Source organism: Pteronotus mesoamericanus, unplaced genomic scaffold (genome assembly GCF_021234165.1).
Source record: "Pteronotus mesoamericanus isolate MK-2021 breed Mesoamerican mustached bat unplaced genomic scaffold, CSHL_Meso_final scaffold_167, whole genome shotgun sequence".
NCBI lineage: Eukaryota > Metazoa > Chordata > Mammalia > Chiroptera > Mormoopidae > Pteronotus > Pteronotus mesoamericanus.
The window spans coordinates 20,479,317-20,500,328 of record NW_026555308.1 but is presented as its reverse complement, the minus strand read 5'-3'; the positions used below and the strand labels follow the sequence as shown (position 1 = coordinate 20,500,328).

At 56.6% G+C, this 21,012-nt stretch overlaps 1 protein-coding gene across 2 annotated transcripts in view; it reads left to right on the top strand.

Annotated features, from left to right (window-relative positions):
* Window positions 1–2,547: 2,547 nt before the first annotated feature.
* Window positions 2,548–21,012, top strand: part of GTF2IRD1 (GTF2I repeat domain containing 1) — a 106,804-nt gene continuing 88,339 nt past the window's right edge. For both annotated transcript variants that reach the window (XM_054589712.1, XM_054589711.1), the window contains exon 1: window positions 2,548–2,595. The gene's annotated coding sequence lies outside the window, so the exon portion shown is untranslated. The remainder of the gene's footprint in view (window positions 2,596–21,012) is intronic.

Here is a 21,012-nt window from a genome sequence, read left to right as displayed (position 1 = left end):
AAGCCAACAAATTAAAACAACTGAGAACTGTACTTTACTGAGCACCCAGAATGCTGCAGGCACTACACTAAACATTTTCCTGTATTATATGTCACTTAATCCTCACAGCAATCTTATGAAGGACTATTTTAGCTCCATTTTACAGATGAGGGAGCTGAGGCTCGGAGAGGCCTAGGGCACAGCCAGTGAACCAGGAGCCAGTTGTCATGCCCCGGTCACATGTGGCTGAATGGGGCCTAGACATGCCAGGCCAGGGTCTTCTGGGGTACCACACTGCTCCCAGTCTCTGCTTGTACAGGGTTAGGGTCAGGCTGTCTGTTCCCAAAGGGAACAGAGACCAGAGGCAGAAGGGTGGCTTCCACCCCCAAAGGTCCACTTGTATTACTGCTGTTCAGGATTCTGCCTGCAGAGGGCAGTACTGAGCCTATACCAGGCCTCAGCTCCCCCAGGTGCTTGGCCTCAGAGGCTTTTGGCTTTCTGCCCCAGGAGTTGGGGTCTGGGAAGCATTTTGCCCAGAAACCAACACCCTAGCCAGCAAGCCCTTCCTGAGATCAACTTCCCCAGCAAGGCCCACGGAGGCTAGCCTTACTCCTAGTACCTCCTGGGTAGATGGGGATATGAAGGAGGGACCGCCAGTCAAGGGGGAAGGATGAGGGATACAGAGCCAGTCACAGCAGTGCCACCCACATGCTGTATGTCCCTAAAGCAAGTCACTTCACCTCATTGTAAAATGAGGCCAATAGGACACCCTTTGCGGGTTTAGTGTAAGAAATAGAGCTCTTATATGCAACATGCCCAGTGGTTCATAGACGCTTAACAAACGTGGCCATCATCATTTTTATCCAACTGCGGCCCCATTGCAGTTGACTGAGAGGCTTCAGGAAGGAGTATAGAGACTCAGGTGAACTGCCTTACCCAAGGTCACACAGTGGTGAGAGGAAGAACCAGTATTTGAACCTGAACAGTCAGCCTCCTGACCATAGCTCTTCTCCTCAGCCAGGTTGCAACACCAGGGACAGCACAGGGCAGGTGGTGATACGGGTCTGAGAGGGACCACACGGCAGGATACCTCAAAGTGTCCCCAGGCCTCTTGGTGACAAGGGAGATGAGGAGGTACCCCAAAAGGGCAGAGGGCAGCAGGGATGGAGGGAGCATCTGTGGCCTCATTCCTAATCCCCACTTCTCTGGCCAACACCCTCCTGTGGGTAAGGCGTCCAATGGGCACAGGAGCCCCTCTGGCTCTGCCTTGGCCTGGGCATTGCCAACATGGCCTTCCTGGGAGGAGCTCTAGGGCTGACGGGTTTGTGGGCTTGCCAGGGGGAGCCCCATCCGGCCAAGGTTAGTTAGCCTTTACCAAGTGCCCACTGTATGTCCAACAGGGCCCCAGGGGCTGGGGGTAGACCCTGTGGGCTTTGCCAGGACCTAGTAGATTCTCAATGTACATGAGGCTCTCTCCATCTAGGCCAGGAGCTCCCTGGGGATGGGGCCTATCTGGTTTGGGTCCCTCCCTGCAGTGTCCAGCAAAGCAAGGGCCAGGGTGCTTCTTGGGCTGAGTTAACATGCATGGTCTTGGAAAGAATGGGACCCATCTCCCTGATTCGGTAGGACGCCTGGTATGGGCGGGCGGGGAGGGGTGGGTACGGGGACGGGGAGGAGGGGGTTTAAGTGGTGGCAAAAACCTGAGTCAGGGGATCAGGAGGGCTGCCCAGAGAAGATGAGACCTGGTGTGTCCAATTGGATCTGCTGCAACCCTGGACATGTCACCGCCTTCCTTCATATCCCAGAGGACAAAGACTGAAAGAGGTACCTGGGCCAAGCCACCGGAAGATAACCTGGGGAAGGCTGGAGTGACCAGCTGCTCTCACTTCAGTCTCCCCAGACGACGCGCCGGGCCTATGGTCGCTCCAGGCCCTGGACTCTCCTCCTGGGATCCTCCCTGTGCCCGCTGAGTGACCTTGACCCTGCGGTCGGGTCCCCGCGCCCCTGCTTCCTAATCCGCCCTGGCCGGCGCTGAGGCGATGGAGGGGCCTCGCTGGGCAGCCAGGGGGCGCCGAGGCCGCGGACGCCCCTCCCGCAGGCCCCCCTGGCGGCGGGCACTGGGGCGGCGCGCGCTAGGGCGGCGCGCGCGTGGGGCGCGGAGATCGGGGCGGGGGAGCGGCGCTCCCCCCGCGGTGCCCAGGCCTGGGCGCGGGGCGGGCCGGGCGGGCTAATCCCGTATGTAAATGACAGCCAATGGAGGGTGGTGTTGCGCGGGGCTGGGATTAGGGCCGGGGCGAATGACTGGCAATCTTACTGGGATTACAGAACAAAGAGCCTCCCCGCGCTCCCGCTCTCGGCTCCGCTCCCCGCGCCGCGCCCCGCCCTCCGCCGCAGCCAGCGCCGGGGGTGGGGGCCGCCGAGCGCCAGCCCCCCGGCCGGCCGAGAGCCCCCGCCGCGGCCCCCTCCCCGGCCCGCGTCCCGCTCCCGCCCTCCCCCGCCGTGCGCGCCGTCCCCCATTCTCCCGGATTAATTAAGGAGGCAGCGGCAGGAGGCTGCGTCCTGGCCGCGGGCCGGGGCCGGGGCGCCGCTGGCAGGAGCGCTTGGGGATCCTCCAAGGTAGGAGAAACTTTTGCGGGGGGCGGGCGCCCAGGCCCTTCTCCCCTCTCCTCCCACCCTGGTGGCCCCCGCCCCTCCCCCTCAAGGTGTTACAGAATCTGGGTCCGGCTTTTGGGTGCATTGGGAGGCACGTGACTGGGATTATAATTTGGGCCGGGCGAGGGGAGGGAAGGGATGACCTCCCCCACCTGCCGGGAGGGGGTGGGAGCCAGGAGCTGTCACCCCTGGCCCTTCCGGAGGTGGGGGGGGCTCCCCAGGAGGGCAGCGGGCGGCCGCAAGGCTGCTGCAGTTGGCGAATGAGGTCAGTTGTGCTGCCCGCGGCGGTAGGCGCCAGTGTGGGAGCTGAGGGGGCTGGGAAGGCTGCGGCCCCCGCCCCCCCAACCTCTGCTTTCCTCGAGCTGGGCCATCTCTTGGCCCTTGCCCCCCACTTGCAGGCTGAGTCCCAGACAGCGAGTGCTGCCCCAGCACAGTGGTTCCTGTTAGAGTCTCCCGGGAGGGACTGGCCTGAGGGTGGCAGCTGAGTCCCTGGGGAGGGAGACAGAGGATGGCGGGGGGCGGTGGGGGGGGGGACGACAAAGGGTTCAGAGGAGCAAGTTGGGGTGTCCCTTCTGCGGGCAGTCTCTTGAGTTCTTGCAAATGGGCGGGGAGGCTGGGCTGGAGCACCCACAGGGTGCTTGATGCCCACCCCCAGTCCTGAGTCCCTGGGAATGATGGACTTGATGCCTCTCCTGGACTCTCCAGCCTCATCTGGGGCCAGGGAAAGGGACAATGCCCTGGTCTGGGCCCGGGGCAGAGGGGGAGCACACAGCTGAGAGTTCAGCCCTCCTGGTAGTACTGGATGGAGTAGGCTCGAGATCTGGACACCTGGCCCTGTGACCTGGACTCCCAGGACCAGATATGGGGTGGGAGGCTCCTGTGTCCCCATCACAGCTGGAATCAGGGAGCACACTTTGTAGGGAATCTGTGTGCCTGACATGTGGGTGAAACACCAGCCTTGGATGGAGGGTGGTACCTACTGATGATGTGGGGTCTGGGGCTGCCCAGGGATCACCCTGGGCCTGGCAGCTTCTAAATGCCTGGGAGTGGGCATTTGCAGAGCTTCTCTTCCTGCTCACTGCTGGAGGCAGGGGTGGTCAGAAGCTGCTCTCACCCCTCTGGACCGCATCTTCCTCTGTGTATTTGGTGACCCTGTGGCTCAGACTGCTCCCTCCTTGGCATTGGCCTTGGGCCTCAGGGCTTGGGAGGTGCCTCAGAGCAGCCCATTTGTTTCAGCAGCGTCATTCCCGAAGGGAAAGGGCACTGGCATTGATTACCTATTCGGAGCAGGAGGCAGTGACTGGGAGGCTGCTGGCTGCTGACTCGGGGTGGGGGGGGGGTGCTGGGCACAGGGCTGCAAGGATGGGGTCCATCAGGTGACCATCATGAGCCACCCATTGCAGGGCCCAGGAGCATGCGAGATGGACTCTGATCTCTTCTGAACAGGGACCGGGGGCCAAGGAACAGACCCTGCTCCAAGGCAGTAAGATGTCAGAACCCCCAACTGCTTTTAGGATGTGGGAGGCTTAAGACCACACCCCATCTGGAGCCTGCTCTCAGGGTGACCTAGAAAGTCTCAGCTCTGACTCAGAGGGTCTCAGAGGGCCCCACCAGAGGATATGGGGAAGGATTGGAACTCTGTGACCACTCATTCAAAATGTGGGAGATTTGGGGCCGAAGGTGGCAAAACTGGTCTTGAAGACAGCGTTGTAGGGGCGCACTTAACCTACTTAATAAGAGGACTGTTCTTTAGATGCTGGAGGGAGGGACGTTTATTGCAGTGAGCTAACCACAGATACTTTTTATGTGTTTATTTAAGGTGGTCTCTTAGACCGCCCCCCCACCCCCCCGGTCCCAGCCCCTGACACAGTGGCAGGTAGTGCTTGGTGCTTAGAAATAGGAAGGCAGCCGTGAATGTGAGGTCTCAGAGGCAGCTGTCCTTACGGTGCGCCTGTCTCTAGCACCCAGGGTAGCCACATCTGGTACAGGACCAGTCGTCAGAGACCCCAGATGAGAATCTCAGGTTGATGTGGTGGGTGACAGTTCAGGGAGTTCATGTCCTAAGTGTGTCCTTGGAACCACAGACCACATATCCTGTTCCACCCTCACTTGGTTCCGGTTCACCCGCAGCTTGCTTTGCTCACTTACTGAATCCTGCAGTTTTCTTGAATGTTCTTTACACATGCTATTCTCTTACCTGGAAGGTTCTTCCTAAGCTTCCCTTAAGGGGGATAGGGGCTTCCTTCAGTCGCCCTGCCTAGCCAGGATTGAGGGAGGGCAGGGGTTGTAAAACTAGTCTTTTTCCTAGCTGTCATGTCCCCAGGGCTGGCCAGAGTGCTACCTACCACTCTGTCCCAACATGAGTCTCACTCAAAAGTCACACAGCTGTCTACTCAGTTGCCTTGGGGACAGGGTAGGGCCTGAGGCTTGCTTTTGATTTCCTTGGTGCCCCAGGGTTGGTACCCAAATACTTGTCAAGTAGCTACGCAAGTGAGTGAATGAATGAATGAATGAATGCAGTCCAGCACCTGAGCCTTGGCCCACATTGCTAAGCAGACTCTCCTGTTGTTCCCAAATTTCCATCTCCGGGACAGGTCCGCCACAATGGTAGGAATTCTAGGTTCTTTTCCTGAGCTTCCTGCCCCCCATCCTACCAGGGGCCCCCTCTGTCCCCATTACCCCAGTTTGTGTCATCCCCCGAACCTGAGCCTGTGGTTTTGTTCCCCAAGTGTCATCTGTTTTGCTTCTCTCAGTCCTCTGACTGTTGGCCATCCGTGGGCATCTTTCTCTTTGCAATCCGGCAGCCAGGGACACAGTCAGGTCCTTTGGGACAAGCCAGTAATGTGTGCTGAGCACCGTGGAGCCTGCGGAGGCCTCAGGAGGTACCTGGGAACAAGACCTGCGGGGTAAATTCACAAACACTGGAGAGCGGAGCAGGGCATAGGGCTAAGGGCTTAGGACCTTTTTGAAGGATGTGGACCCAGGAGCCAGGGACCTTGAGGAGACTGGAAGGGAATTCCCAGGAGGAATTCATCAGCAGGGGTGGAGTGGTGGGAAGGGTTGGACTGTGTGGGAGAAGGAGGAGGCGAGCCTGGTCAGAAGGCAGTGGGATGTCCCCTCCGTGGTGTGGCGATGTCTGTGTGGAGGCTTTGGGGGCTTCAAGGGGTTTAAGGGGGTCTCAAGAGGTTGGCGCTTTGTCATTTCAGACTTGGTGCTGTGGGTTGCAGAAATGACAGCGAAGAGGCTCAGAGCCCTGGGGGGAGGGTGGTGTGGGGGGCTGAGCCCTTGCTCTCCGAGTTAGATTTCCTGAAGGAGCTGGTGAGGTTGTACTTTGTAGTACAACCAGGCTTGGGGGGCTGGTGGGGCTGTTTCAGGCGAAGAGCAGAACTCTCTCTCTAAACACCCTTTCCCTTGGGCTGGAGCTTGGCCTGGCTGACCCAGAGCTATTTGTGTGCCCACCTGTCTCCCTCCTTCAGGACCACCTGCTTCGGGTTGCCAGATTTAGCTAATAAAAATAGGGATGTCCAGTTAAACTTGGAGTTCAGATAAGCAATGGCTAATACGGTATTGGGGACATAACTTAAACTAAAAACTTAATCAGTGTTTACGCAAAGTTCAGACTGAACCAGGGTCTTATGTTAACCTGGCAACCCTACAGCTTTGGCCTCAGGGCAGTGAGACTGCTGAGGGCTGAGGAGGGGCTCTGAGTGGGGCCAGGGGCCGGAGTTGGGGGTCAGGGCTTTGGGGAGTCTGGAGTGAGTTTGAATCAAGCAGCTTTCATTCTCATTTCCTCGGTCGGGCATGCCCTAGTCTGTGGTCCAAGGTCCGGATCTCCTGTTAGGCCTGGAGGTATCTGGGCTCAGGGTCCCCATCCTGGGCAGCCCTGGTTTGTCTGCTGTGCCATTGTGGTCCAGGGGACCCATTAGGAGATGCTGGGAGGAGGGAAGTTGCCAGGAACACCCTGTCAGGAACCAAATCAGGATCTGCAGGCAAGATCTGCCAAGCTGGGCCTGAGTACTGGGAGGTGGTTTTTCTGATGCCAGACCAAGGTTTGGAGATCCTGCCTCTGGACCCCTGTTCAGGAAGGGTTTGAGGGGTTGTCCTCTTCAGTGGGAGGCCAGGTTAGTACAGCCTTGTGGATGCTGGAATTGCCGCTCTCCTCCTGCGCCCCCCTCCACCATGCTGCCATCGAGGCAGGTCCCCCCCACCCAGTGCCTGTGCTTCACTCAGGCCCCTATAATGTGGGGGGAGCATGGCCAGGAAGTGAGGTAGGCGGGGGTCCCGTGGCTCACATCCCTCCCCCCCAGTCCAGGCGTATGCTCGTATAAAACATGGAAATGACACCAATCCCCTGCGCCCCATCCTGCCTCGGCCCCAAGGTAGTGCTGTGGTTTTGGGGGCTCGGTGTTGCATGGTGGGGATTGCATAACTGCTAGTGGGTATGTGGGTCACCCCTGTGCAGGTCTAGAGTGGAGACAGGCTGGGAAGCCAGAGGTGAGTGATCCCAGCTTGAGGGCTGGGGTCCTGGGTCTCTCTAAGGCTCATAGCCAGGCTGTGGCTGGGGAGGGTGGTGAGCCGTGAGCTGGAGCAGCTGAGCCCTTGTCCTTCCTGGGCCCATGGCTGGCGGAGACTGTTCAGGCTGCTTCTCTCCTGGAGGCTTCAATGAGGGGCCAGGCCTGTTTGTTGGCTAGGCTCTAGCAGTATCTCAAGGTACATGTTCTGGCTACTGACAGGACTGCCATGAAGGCAGGTAGTCTTTGTCCATCTATCCTTCTGCCTGTCAATTCACCAGCTAGTGAGAAACTTGCACAGGTGCCAGATCTTCAGGGTCTCAGGTCCTGGCATCCAGCCTCAGGCCAGAGGGTAGAAGGGGCTCGGCCGCCTATTATATATGTGGTGGAGGAATGACAGACAGCCAGAGAAATGCCCACATCTTAAGTATGCTGTCCAGGGAGCTCAACCAATGCACACCCTCACATAACCCAGACCTTCTCAAGACATAGAACATTCCATCTCTCCCAAAATTTCCTCAAGCCCATTTGTAACCAGCCTCCTCCTCTCCCAGCCCCTGGCAACCACTGGTTGGTTCTCTCTCTTTATAGCATCTTCCAGAAAGTCACATAAATGCAGTCACACAGTCCGTAGCCTGTCTGGCTTCATTCACGGGGTATAATGCGTCTCCCCTTGTATCAGGAGCTGGTTCCTTTTGGTTGCTGAGTAGTATTCCATCGTATGGGTCCACCACGTAGCTCCGCCCGCTGTCTTGGGGCAGAGATGCAGCACCCCTGGCTTCCCAAGCCCTCCTGCGGCTCGGGACCACCCAGAGGAAGAGGTGCCTTTTTCTCATTTCCACAACGGCGCCACCTGCACCCCAGCCCCACCCCCACCGGGGGCTGACCTGCGCCAGGAGAGCTGCATGCCTCTGTCCCCAGAGCTGGAATTTCATCCTCCAGTTCTGGTGACTCACATATACAGCAAGCCCTGGATGAAATTACACCTGCCTGCGGCTGCCTTCAGGGCTGGATGCTCTGCCATGCAGGTGGGCTCCTGAAACAATGGATGCTCTGGGGCCAGGACAGCTGGGGGCCAGGGGCGGGCCTGGAGGGAAGGAGCAGTCTGTGCCCTGGGGTGTCTTAGCCATCTCTGCGCCTACTCCCCGAGGAGGCTGGAGGTCCCTAGCCATGTGTCTCCAGTCTCCACTCCTGTAGCTTGTTAGCTGGGGGGTAGAAGTTCTGTGTTTTCCCGAAACAAGGACAGGGCTTCTGGGGATAGGGAGGGAGAGCGGTAGGGTGCGTGTTAAGGTCAAACAAAAGGGCTGTGTGACTTTGGGGGAGTGACTTCCCGCCCCTGAACTTCTGTTTGGTCATCTGTAAGCGGGAGAACCAGAGCATCTGGTGTGCAGGGCCGGTGTGAGACTCAGCGGGGGTGACCCAAGCTGGGGGCGCTCCTCAGGGCCGCCTGCCCCGGGGAGAGGAGGTGGGGCCTGTAGGTCTCCAGCCCCCTGTGTCCCGCTTTGAGCCAGCCTGGGGCCCCTTTTACCCAGGCTATCTGTTAGGGCTCTAAATAAATGTTACCTGATAAAAACGTTTGGTTGGCCCTGTGTGAACAGTGACCTTTCTCCTAAACATTTGAGCAGCGCTAGGATTTTGGTTGGTCACAGAAGCTTCTAGCCAGACCGATTCCAGCCCTGCTGCCTGCCCGCTCCTTGTGGCTTGGGTCACAAGCTGCCCGATCAGCTGAGCCTCAGTTTGACCACCTAGAAAATGGAGGCCTCAGTCCCCTGTGGGGTTCCCGAGTGGGTGTGGCGAGCAGCAGTGCCTGAGTGAAGAAGAGCTCGGCCAGAGGTTGCCCGTCTCCCAGGGCTCGTGGCTTCCTAGGAAAAGGGAGCTCCCTGGGTGATAACCTGGCCTCTCTGGGCCCCTTCAGAGATTTGGCAGTTTCGAACTTTTTTGTGTAGAAGACATTGGCTTTTCCTGAAGCTGGGCTGCCCCCAGTACCTCCCCGCTGCACTCTACCATTCCCTCCCCGCCCCCTCCTGCCGTGTCCTCAAAGGCTGGACTCCTCAGACCGATCCACGGGCCGGACTCGGCAGGAAGCCTAGAAGGACCGTGGCAAGCCTAGAAGGGGCCTTGGGTGCTCCTGGGTGGTGCCCTGAGCAGGCAGGACCCCTGTCCACCCACCCACCCAGCTCCAGGGTGGTCCTGGCGGGCTCCAGGGGGGTCTTGTGACTGGGCCAGTCTGATGTGTCTCTCATGTTTATCCAGGAGCTGGTTTTTCAGGTGTGGCGGCTTTCAGCAGAGAGGCCCAGGTTGGGAGAGAGAGGGCATTTGGGAAGGAGGTGGATGCCCCCCGTTCTCTGTGGGCCCTGGCTCAGGGCAGGTGGGCTAACCACATCCTCCCTCTGATCCTGGGCCATCCGGCCCAGGGCCAGCTGCTCCTTGAGACACTGTTCTCAACACTTTGTAGATAGAGAGACGCTCTCAGTAGGAAGCTAGTGCCTCTCCTTGGGGGGTCCCCCCTTGGCTCCCTCAGGGCTTCGCTGCTTCGCAGTAGGGTGCCATGGAACCACCAGGACCTTTGAAGCCAGACAGACAGGTTCAAGTCTTATTCCTCCCACCGACCTACTTGGCCTCAGGCAAGTGACTTCACCTTTCTGAGCTCCATTTGAACAAATGAGGGTGGATATCCCGACACTGCAGGGTTCTTGGGAGGGTCAGCAGTTCAGTCAGGGGAAGCTGGTTGACATTTCAGTTAAGAGTCTGTCACTTAAGGAACCGCCAAACCTGTAAAGAATTTTTTTTTTTTAAATCCTCACCCGAGGGCAGGCTTATTGATTTTAGAGAGAGGGAAAGGGAGGGAGAAAGGGAGAGAAGCATCGATGTGAGAAAGAGACATCCGTTGGATACCTCTTGAATGCACCCGGAATGGGACCAACCCTGCGACCTTTCAGTCTATGGGACGATGCTCCAAACAACTGAGCCAGTGTAGCCAGGACAAGATTTTTTTTTTCTTTTTAAAGATTTTATTTATTTACTTTTAGAGAGGGGAAAGGAGGTAGAAAAAGAGATGGAGAGCAAAACATCAATGTGTGGTTGCCTCTCGCACACCCCCAACGGCAGACCTGGCCCACAACCCCAGGCGTGTGCCCCGACTGGGAATTCAACCAGGGACCTTTCCATTTGCAGGTCGGCACTCCATCCACTGAGCCACATTAGCCAGGGCAAGAAGTTTTCTTAATTAAATATTTTACTTATTGATTTCTAGAGAGAAAGGAAGGGGGAGAGAGAAACATCACCTTGTTCCACTCATTCGTGCATTCGGTGGCTGGCTCCTGTATGTGCTCCGCCCCGGGGATCAAACCCGCAGCCCTTGCGCATCGGAACAGGGCTCCAACCAGCTGAGCCACTTGGCCAGGGCTATAAGGAATTTCTATAAAATCTGATGACATATGCTGGGGAGCAAAATCTCAGATGCTCCAGAGAATAACAGTTTGCAGTTTTTTTTTATGCATTTGATGTTAAGGAGGAAACGTAAGGAATATTACAGGGAAGTAGGAGAAAGCAAGACAAGGATTGGATTACAGGACAGTTAATGAGATTACGTGTTTGATTGAGCGTGGTCTCCTTTAGAAGGAGGAGTCTGAAAGGGGTCCTTCGAAAAGTGTGCTCGTCCAGATGCACGGAAACAATGGGCGGGGCTTGCTTAAGGCAGAGGTAGGCCTTTTCCTAAAGAAGTTTTGTGTCAGAGCTTGAACCCACCATGACCTGCCCAGTTAGGAATTTATGATCAGATCACCCTGTGAGGTCACTTACCATAAAACCCCTTTTTTGTCCACAAACATTTTCTTCAACGGGTCACATAACGACTCCAGAGGGGAACTGGATGCCATCATTTCCCGCTTGACTCTTAACCCCTTCCCTAGTGGAGCCTGGGGCAGGCTGTGCCTCCGTGTCTACTTCTGCCAGCTGGGAAAGCCCCAAGGGTAGAACTGGTTAGGCCCTTGGCCTGCCCGCCCCTCAGCCCCTTGGCCTGTGGGATCAGGCCCCATCATGAGATGGCTGGGGCTACCCAGAGGACGGCCCCTGCACCTGGGTTTTGGAGAGCCCGCCCCTCCGTGTAGGTGGGACAGACCCATTCAGGGCGGCCTGCAGGAGGTGACTGCTGGGCCCTGGAATCAGGGTGGGATTGGACCCAGGGGTAGGCAGGGGTGGGCGTTACGGGGGACTGCGGGAGCGACAGTGCGTGTGTGGCCAAGGGAGTGTTCCCCTGCAGCTTAGGGTGCTGTGCTGGGTGCCGGCGAGGGCCCACGTCAGGCCGCGTCACTCCCAGGCTAGGCGTGGCCTGGCCTGTTTTCGTGCTAGCCTCCCCGACCTTCCCTCAGTTTCTAGGACATGCTGTACTCTCCCATGTACTGTTGCTTCTCCCCAAAACACATATTAATGCTCCCCCTCCAGTGGACTGATACTCCCTCGCAAGTCTCATCTTGGATGCCCTTCTTCCCAGAAGCCTTCCTGGGTGTCCCTTCTCATTCTGTATTGGGGACCCCCTTCTGTGTCCTTCCAACACCCTGCGTAGCCCTCATCACGCTCTGGGTTCCACCTGCCCTTGGACTTACCTGTCACCTTGCAGCGGGTCAGGGCCATGCTGCCTGTCCCTCCGCATGCCCAGCCCCTAGCACGCCACCTGGCACAAAGAGAACATCTAGTAAAAACTTTTGATGTGAAGTATAAGTGAGCGAGGCGTTGGGGCGTTCGGGGTGAGGCCTTGGAGGGTTGGGGAGGCTTTCTCCACCCTTCTGTGCCAACCCCTGCCGACTCATCTCTGTCTGCCCCAGGGGCTGCCTCTGCTGGCCTGGCTGTGGCTCTTAGGCGTCCAGAGGTGGGGGAGTGGTGGGGAGGGGACATGTCATGTCTACTCGGCCGGGTGCAGCCCAGTTTTGGGGGTTTTACCTCTGGGCAGGGCAGCTGGTGTGCATGAAGAGAACACAAATGTGCAGCCTCAGAACAGTTAATCCCCTGGGCTATTTGGATACACGCTCTTGTGTGCATGCACGTGTGTGTGTATATGCACGTATGTGTGGCATTCTGGAGGCCGCCGCCATGATCGTGCTGGATAACTTGACGTTTAGCTGAATCCTGACTGTCAGCCTGGGACCAGTGCTGCCCGTTGCACAGAGTCCCCTCTGGTTTCATTGGGTGACGGAGTGGGATGAGTCCATCAGTGAGGAGTGTGTTTGGCTCCAGGTAACAGAAAACCTGACTAGAGAGGCCTAAACAGAGAGGGGCTTGTGTATTCCTCAAGAAAGAGCTCATGGGTAGGTGGTCGCAGGCTGGGATGGGGGCGCAGTGATGCCTTCAGGGGTTTTCCTCCCTGGCGTGACGGTGGGATTTTTTTTTTGTTTCTGTGTTTTTGTTTAATCTTATTTTCTTTTCCGTGTCCTCTTCAGTGTATTTTTATATATTCACAAAGTTGTGCCATATTCACCACTCTATAATATCAGGACATTTTCATCGCCCCAGGAATAAATCCCGACCCCGTGGGTCACCCGCGTCCCCTCCCCTCATTCCCTAGCAACCACTGATTCACTTTCTGTCCCTACAGATTTGCCTCTTCTGGACATTTCGTAAATGGAATCATAACATGGGGTCTTTGTGTCCAGCTTCCTTCACTTAGCTTAATGTTTTCTAGGTTCGTCCATGTTACAGCATATGTCAGAATTTCATTCCTTTCCGCGGTAGAGTAGTAGTAGACTTAATGGATAGACCACATACTGTTTATCCATTTCTCAGTTGGTGAACATTGGGATTGTTTCTACCTTTTGGCTCTTGTGAATAGTGCTGCTGTGAACGCTTGTGTACAGGTTTTTCTGTGAGCTATGTTGTCAGCTGTCTTGGCTAAATAACTAGGAGTAAAATTGATGGGGTCATGATGGCAATTCTATGTTTGACGTTTTGAGGAAATGCCAGACTACTTTCCAAAGTGGCTGCACCGTTTTATATTCCCACCAGCAGTGTAATGAGGATTCCAGTTTCTTAAAATCTTTGCCAACACCTGGTATTACCCATCTTTTTGATCGTAGCCATTCTAGGAGGTGTGATGTGCTATCTCCTGTGGTTTTGAGTTAGCATTTTGTGTTTTGTCTTCATGCTTGTGCCTCATGGTCACAAGATGGCTTCACCCCCTCCAGCCCTCACACGCACAGTTCAGATGGAGATGGGGAGTTAGGGCGGAATCCTCCTCCTCTCGATATTTTGCCTTTATGCACGCCTTCCTCGGACTTCTCCAGTATCGCACAGGTTCTACCCAGCTTCCTTCACTGCAAGGGAGCTGGAAAGACATGGAGACATCAGCTACCTGGCCTGCTGGGAGAGGAACAGGGTTGGGAAGGCTAGTGGGTGAGCCAATCCTTCATCTTTGCCCTCCGCGGCCCAGGCCAGGGAGAATGCCTTCATTTCCCCAGGAGCAAGAAGAGGGCTATGGAACCCTCCCCCAAAGCGTAGGGTGGGGCCTTCCTTAGATCATGGGTGGTGCCTGGCTCCGCTGCAGCTCACAGAGTCGCCACTGCCCATCAGATGCCCCCTGCCCAGGAGTCCCGCGGAGCTCACCTTGTGGAGGGCAGTGTCAGTCACCTCCCAAGCCACCGTTACTTCCCGCCCCACGCAGAGACCTTCCTGCTCAGCCCAGGACAGGGCTCCCTCCGCCTGACTGCCTCGGGGCCTTTGCCCCTTCCTGCTTCCCAACCCAGCACGCGCCCTTCGCCCTTCACTCCGGCCCGGGCCAGAGTTCTCATGAACTGCTGCTAGCAGCGTAAAGTGCTGCTGCCATTTTTGGAAAAGAGTTTGGCAGTTATTTGTTTATTATTGTTGTTTAATGACATATCAGTCACACCGTAACATTCACCATTGTAAGGTATTCAGTGGTTTTTCGTATATTCACAAAGGTGTACAATCATCACCACCATCTAATTCCGGAACGTTTTGATCACCCCAGGAGAAACCCCACACCCACCAACAGGCGTCACCCATGCTCCCCGCACTCCCAGCCCCCTGGCAACCACTAATGGTGCCTCTGGATCTTGGCATCTCTTTATAAGCCTAAACGTGCGCTTACCATGTGACCCAGCAATTCCATCCCTAGAGATTTACCCAAGAGAAATGAAAACTTAGGTTCACATCAAAACCTCAAGAGAAATGTCTATAGTGGCTTTAATTACAATTTCCCAAACTGGATGCCATGTAAGTGTTCCACCGGTGCATGAATAAGCAAACCCTGGTACGTCCGTGCCGTGGAATGCTAGTCGGCAGGGAACACGAGTGAGCTCTTGATGCAGACGACACGGCTAAATCACAGAAGCACTGAACTGAACGGCGTACACCCAGAAGGCTACATCCTGCACGGCTACATGCATACGACATTTTGGAAAACGTAAAACTATAGGGACAGAGCAGATCGGGGTTGTCTAGGGGAAGGGGTGGGTTGGTTGACTTGGGTCACAGTGGAGTTTGGGGTGCTGATGGGACTGTTCTGTGTCTTGATGGTGGTGGCAGTGGTATGGCTCTGCCTTTGTTAAAACCGATAGAACTGTGCTACAATAAGTGAATTTAGTGTATGAGTATCACACCTGGACTTGGAACCAGCCTTCCCAGATTCACCGTGGGCGGGGTTAACCTTTCCATTTGTTCTGGTTGGTGCCACCTTCCCTTTTACGTGTAACCATCAAGTCTGAGTCTGTCTTTCCAGAGGGCCAGCGTGACCTGTGCCTAGGGCTGGGGCCAGGGGTTGCTACGGGGCCTCCTGCCACCTTCCTCAGACACCCTACTCCGTCCCGTCCTAAGCCTCCTAGACAGGATATGCCGTGTGCTTTTGGGCCCCGAACTGTTAGAGCTGGAGGGGACCTCGGAATAGGCTGACCTCTTTTCCTTTTCAGATGGGGAAACTGAAGCCCAGGGCTAGGAAGACACTTGGCTAAGTTTCCAGAGTTACAAGAATCAAGATCCAAAGGCCACATCTCATGACTCTTGATCCAAGGCTCCTTGCCCTCGTGCAGGTGCCACTGGGCCTCCCTCATCTGTTTCAGGAGGCTGGGTGGGAGCATGATGACAAAACAGCTGGCTCGGGAGCGTGCCGTGGTGGACGGGGAAGGAAGGGAGCTGAGAGCGGTCAGGGCCTCCGGGAACCTCCTAATGAGACAAGAGTCCACAGTGGGCTGGGGGGCTCAGATTCCGCCTCGGAGCAGGAGGGGGCAAGTGCTGATTGCAGGGGAGTCAGGGAATGGCCGATGGCCCCCTGGGGACAGGCAGGAGAGTGGGACGCGGATTTCTGCCCCGCCTCATTACTGTCCAGCTAAATCCCAGCAGGCGCAGTCCTCAGGGTCTGCCAAGTGGGGCTGGCGACCTCACTGTCGGAAGTACCTCCTAAAGCAGACACCGCAGGAGACTTGGTGGGGCAGGTGGACCTCTTGGGTGGTGACTTCCTGGAAGAAGTGGACCCAGTCTCAGTGACTCAGGCCCAGGTTTATCCTGCTGTTTGTGTTGAGTCACTGCCCACGTGGGCCGTGTCTGCCAGCTCAGGCTGCTGCTGAGCACCCTCAAGAGTTCAGGGAACATGGGGGGCAGGGCAGGCATGGTGCTGGACAGAGCCGGCTGGCATCCAAGTGCACGCTGCCCACCATTTCCTCGGGGAGCTGGCTTGGATTCATGGTGGCCCTGTGAGGAGGCTCCTCACTCTGTAAGCCTTGTCCTCAGAGCCCATGGGCGGGGGCATGAGGGTGCAGGGGCAGGGCCTGCGACCCTCCCCACTGACCTGCACTTCTGCAGGGATAGAACTTAGGAAGAAGAGTGACTTTCTCTTCCCAGGTTTCAGATGGGGTGTCTTTTTGGGCATGAAACTTGTTCCCTTTTTCTTGGCTTGCTGTTCACTGCTGCTGACGACGAGGACAGAAGGGGCAACCCGGAGTCGGGTCTGCTCGCAGGGCCAGCGGCTCCTGGAATTCCCCTCTGCTGTCTCCATGACCCACCCAGCGCCCCAGAGGGCCCATGATCTTGGCAGCATGGCCCCATTTTTGGTTCAGAAAATAACATCCTCATACCTTTAGGGTCCCTCTGGTTGTCAGAGCCAACGATGCCTCCAAGAAGCCCGCCTTGGACCTCACCGTGGCCCCAGAGAGGAATTCCCACCCCTGTCTAAAGCCCCTTACCCACTTTCAGGGGGACCGCCCTCAGAACCTGTAGCCCAGCTCTGATTTATAGAGGGGGAAGCAGGCCCAGAGAGGGGCTGTGCCCAGGCTTCCTTTCGGAGTGGTACATGGGGACAGAAGCCAGGTCTCCTGACCCCTTGGCCCACAGCAGGGCTCAGCCGTCCCTGGGACTCCTCCCCGCCACCCCTAGCAGCCCAGAGGTGGGCACTGGGTTGAGCAGAAGCCTGCCGGAGGAGAGGGAGCAGCACAGCTCAGGAGTGTGGGGCCGGGTTGCCAAGATTAGATCACTCACAAGGGATGAACACTGCTCTGCCCAGCCTCTTCCGACAGGAGAGGGCCTGGTGCTGCCTCATCTACATTGCTCATCGTTCTGAGGCCTGTTCCTCTCTGGCAAGGGGACTCTCCGGGACACGATTGCCCCAGCGGCTGGCACAACCCCACTACTGGCTTCCTCCCACCATATGCTGACACCCAGCCCCCAAGCACTGCACATGCTGAAAAACCAGTACATTTTTACGCACTGTGCTGATGAGCTGCTGAAGATCAGCTAGAACTTGGGGAGGGGGGTGCCGGGGTCCCCTGCCTCCCCACTGGGTGCCAGGCCTGCATTTTCCACTCATGTCCCCCACATGTAGAGGAACAGAAATGTCACTGTGCTGCCAGTCAGGACACGAGTTGAGGAGACGCAGTGAGCTCCTCAACTCACTGGGGAGGACAGAAGCTCAGCAGGTGATGTCAGCACCAAGCAATCGTTGCTGCCATTCCTTTAAAGAGCGCTCATGATCTTCAGGCCCCGTGCCAGGCACTTTTCACGCGTTAGCACCAGCCGTCTTCACGGTGCCGAGAGCAGTGGAATCTGTGGCCCCCTTTTGCTTATGAGGAAACTGAGGCATGAAGAGTTCAAGTGCCTCAGTGGACGCCACCAGCTGGTGATAGTCAGGGGGAGCACCCAGTCCAGCTGTTGCTGACTCCAATGCCCAGGCGTTTCCCCCTCCTCGGGCTGACCAGCCGTGGGCGTGTGGGGTTGGAAGTGCCAGGGGAGGGCCTTGGGTGCCAAGGACACCACGTTTGGCCCAGCTTCGTTTTGCACCTCCCCTACTCCTGGACCTCCTGTTCACTTTAGCTATTTCCTCACCACCCAGCAAGTATGTTAGGAGTGCCTGACCTGGTTCTGGGGCACACTGTGCAAATAAATCCCTTCCCATAGGTGCGCGTGTCTGCTGTGGAGGCTGGCGAGACCACAGGCTCCTTCCACCTGCCCGGGGTGGCCCTCAGTACCAGTCTCTCCATCCTGCACCCACCTCCTTGCCAGCAGAATGAAGCAGCCACAGGCTGGGTGCCCTTCCTTGTCCTGGGTTGACAGTCTGAGTGTAGGGGCTCTTGGCTCAGCGTTCGGACCTGTGTCCTGAATTTAGAGGCCTCGGGACCCATCTAGGAGCCGGCCCCCAGCTGAGAGGCTGTGTCTCCATCCGCCTCATGGGTTTGGGTTTTCTCATCATAAAGAATGAAGCCCTTTGGAGCCTTCTATACCCGTCGTCTTTCTCTACTTCCTTTCTCCAGATCCTACAGTACGCCCTGCCCCCGTTTGCCTCCCTAGCCCTTGTGTTCCTCTGGGTTTCTTGACCAGCCTCCTGACCTCAGATCTCCCTTGTCTGGGACCCCCCGCTTCCCCGCTCCCCTGACTCTCCAGCTTTCCCTTGTCCTCAGTTTCCCTCCGATTTCTCCCACTACATTCTTCCCAGAGACTCTTATTTCTTTGAGTACTGCCACACACACATGCCCCCTCCAACCTCCCCCCCCCCCCCCCGGCTCCAAATCTCAGATCTTGTCCCTTCAGCCCAGAGTCCCCGCATACTCCCAGCCCCTGACACCACAGGTTACAGGTGGCCTTCTGGATCTCAGGCTCAGCCCCCTCCCTTCTGTGCCTGCTGAGTTGGGGATGCCATCACCTACCCCGTCATTGGAGCCAGAAACTCCAGGTGCCTCCCCCTCAGGACTCCCCCACCCGCTCTCACACGGCTCTGCCCTTCCGCGTTCTGCTGCTGTCATCTGCCTCACACTTGACCATCTCTGGCACAGACTGTTGCTTGATAACCACCAGTCCTCTGGCTCCAGTCCTGCCACCTGTAGTTCTGCAGCCATATCCTGCCTGAACCCCTTAAAATGACCCTGTCTTGCCCCTGCTGTACACCTTTTGGTGGTTCCCGTCCCCTAAATGATAATCTTCCGGCCCCTGACCTGGCCCTGGCTGCTGAGTCCGTCTCTGCCCCGCCGCTTCCTGGCCTGCCCTGAATGTTTGAGCCTTGTGAGCCAGGCCCAGCGACCCGCCCCATCTACCAACCTGCCGGCGCCCAACTGCGCCATGTGGGCGGCCCAGCCTGGTGGTTGGGTTTCCTGGGCAGCCAGCAATTGGCCATGCCTTCAAATGCTTTTGCTCAGCATTTACTTCTAGGGAGATGGGTCCTGCTGGGGTCAGGAAAGTCATCCCCTGTGGAGAGGAGCAGCGTTTGGCACAGTTCCCTGGCCCTGCCCCTCCCCTGCAAACTTCTCCCCTGTAGCTTCACGTTCTACTCAGCTTAGGTGTCACCCCCTCCAAGAAGCCTCCCCAACTTCCCCACCAGCCATCCTGTGCTTGTGTGTCACTTATTTTTAACAGAAGTATAATTTACTCAGAGTAAAATGCATAAATATGAAGTGTCCAGCATAATGACTTTTTAACCTGTGTATATACTCATGTGTATACCACTCAAATCAAGATATGTCATACTGTGTTTTAATCTTTTTCCCCCCACATAGCCTATTTTATTGTAACTTCCTCTGCTCCCAGCCTGGGACTCTGTCAAGGGCAGGAGCACCTGCTGTCTGCCCTCGTGCTGTGAAGGATGAAGTGTGATGATGTTGCTCTGTGTGTGTGTGTGTGTAGCCATGTCCCCATGTCCTCGCATGTGTGACCATGAGTTGCGGGGGTCGGGGGTGGGAGGAGAGTGGCGGGGGCTGTGGGAACTTGGGTGTTTTGAGCCTGGCCAGGGGCCCCACTGCCAGGTCAGATGCCCCCTTTTCAGGGGGCAGAGGGGCTGGTCCCATTCCTCAGCCGCGGCCTCAGCTGGGAGCATCGGCCCTGCCCGGAGAGGCCCCTGCTGGCTGGCAGCCTGGAGATTAGTCTCCAAGGCCACGACGCCAGTTGCCATAGGCACGCAGGCCCCGTCAGGATTGCAGTTTCTCATCCTGATCACGCAGGCGGCGGCTGCCCCTGCCTGTCCTCCAGGAGCTGGAGCGGGGCTTTAAATAAAGGGGTAGAAACCTGACCCCAGAGAGCTGTCTGCCTACTGGAGCCAAGGCACCCCTCTCATCCCCTTTGGGGCAGCAGAGAGAACCTGAATTTGAGGGGTCCTTTCATTGTCAGAGCACCCAGGGCATAGGCCTGGCCCTGGCCTGGGGAGCCCGGTCTGAGAGGAGACAGCCTACCTTCATGAACCCCTTCTCTACCTAAGAGGGATAAAGACCAGCCTTCAGGAATCCTGAACTAGGTAAAAGGGCCTGGGGCTTCCCACAGCCAGGCCACAAACCTGCCCAGTCCCCAGGATGCAGCATCAGGCACATTCTTCCCTGGGTCTGCCTTTTGCCCCGTCAGGGGCCAATTTCCTGCCCTAGGGGTGGGGCAGCTGTGGGGTTAGTGATTTTTAATATTTTTCTAAGAGTGAGGTTTCTGTTATTTCTTTGCAAATGGCAAAAGTGATACCTCCTTATCTCAGATAGCTTATAAAATACGGAAAGGCAGAGGAAAGAAAAGCCCCTCATGATCCAGCACACTGACATGAACTGGCTGTCGGGAGCCTGCCCAGTGTGCCTCAGGTCCGCCTGCCGTGGCGGTTCAGCGGAGGTTCAGCCGCGGGGTGCTGGGAGTGTCTGCTGCTTCTTTTTTGTGTGAGCCATTTACGCATGTGTGACCTGCTGTGGTGCAGCACCTTTGCAATTTCATCTTCGTGTTTCAGATCCCTTTCTCAGGATAAATTGATAGAAGTGCTGGATCAAGGGTAGGAACTTGGTTAAACCTGTTGAGACATGTCAAGGCAACTCTCCTGTTTGCTGCCTGGCTGGAGGATCCCAGTACCTGGTGTCGTTTGAAAACTTTGTTGAGGAGAAAATGTTATTTATTGTAAGTCAGCAGCTGAGTAAATTTTAGAAGCCAAATCACCCAGGTAGCCAGCACTCAGATCAAGAACAGAACATTCCTGGCCCCTCAGAGCCCCTTTCCTGCCCCAGTCTAGTCTGCCCCATGCCCCGCAACGTGACCACCATCCAGACTTCTGACGTACCTGTGTTTGTGTACAAATAGAACCCTGCAGTGTGGCCTCTTGTGCCTGAATTCTTCGATCATATTTGAGAGATTCCGTGGTGGTGTTGCATGTAGGTGTAGTTTGTTTATACCTCTGACGTCTTTTTCAACAGATCAGGCACCAGGGAGAACACAGTAGAAGCAAACACGTGGGCAATACACTGAAAACAGAATGCTGTCTGAATTGTCGCCCATTTTCAAAGAAATAAAAGTTGGTTGGTTTCCTTAAAGGACCTGCTCCGGTGAATAGGAAAGAATCTGTAGCCAGCTCAGCAGATGGGCACACGGGAGAGCATGCTGTGTTGTGCCGCAAGCCTGCACTGGGTGTGCTGGTCTGGGCTGCAGTCCT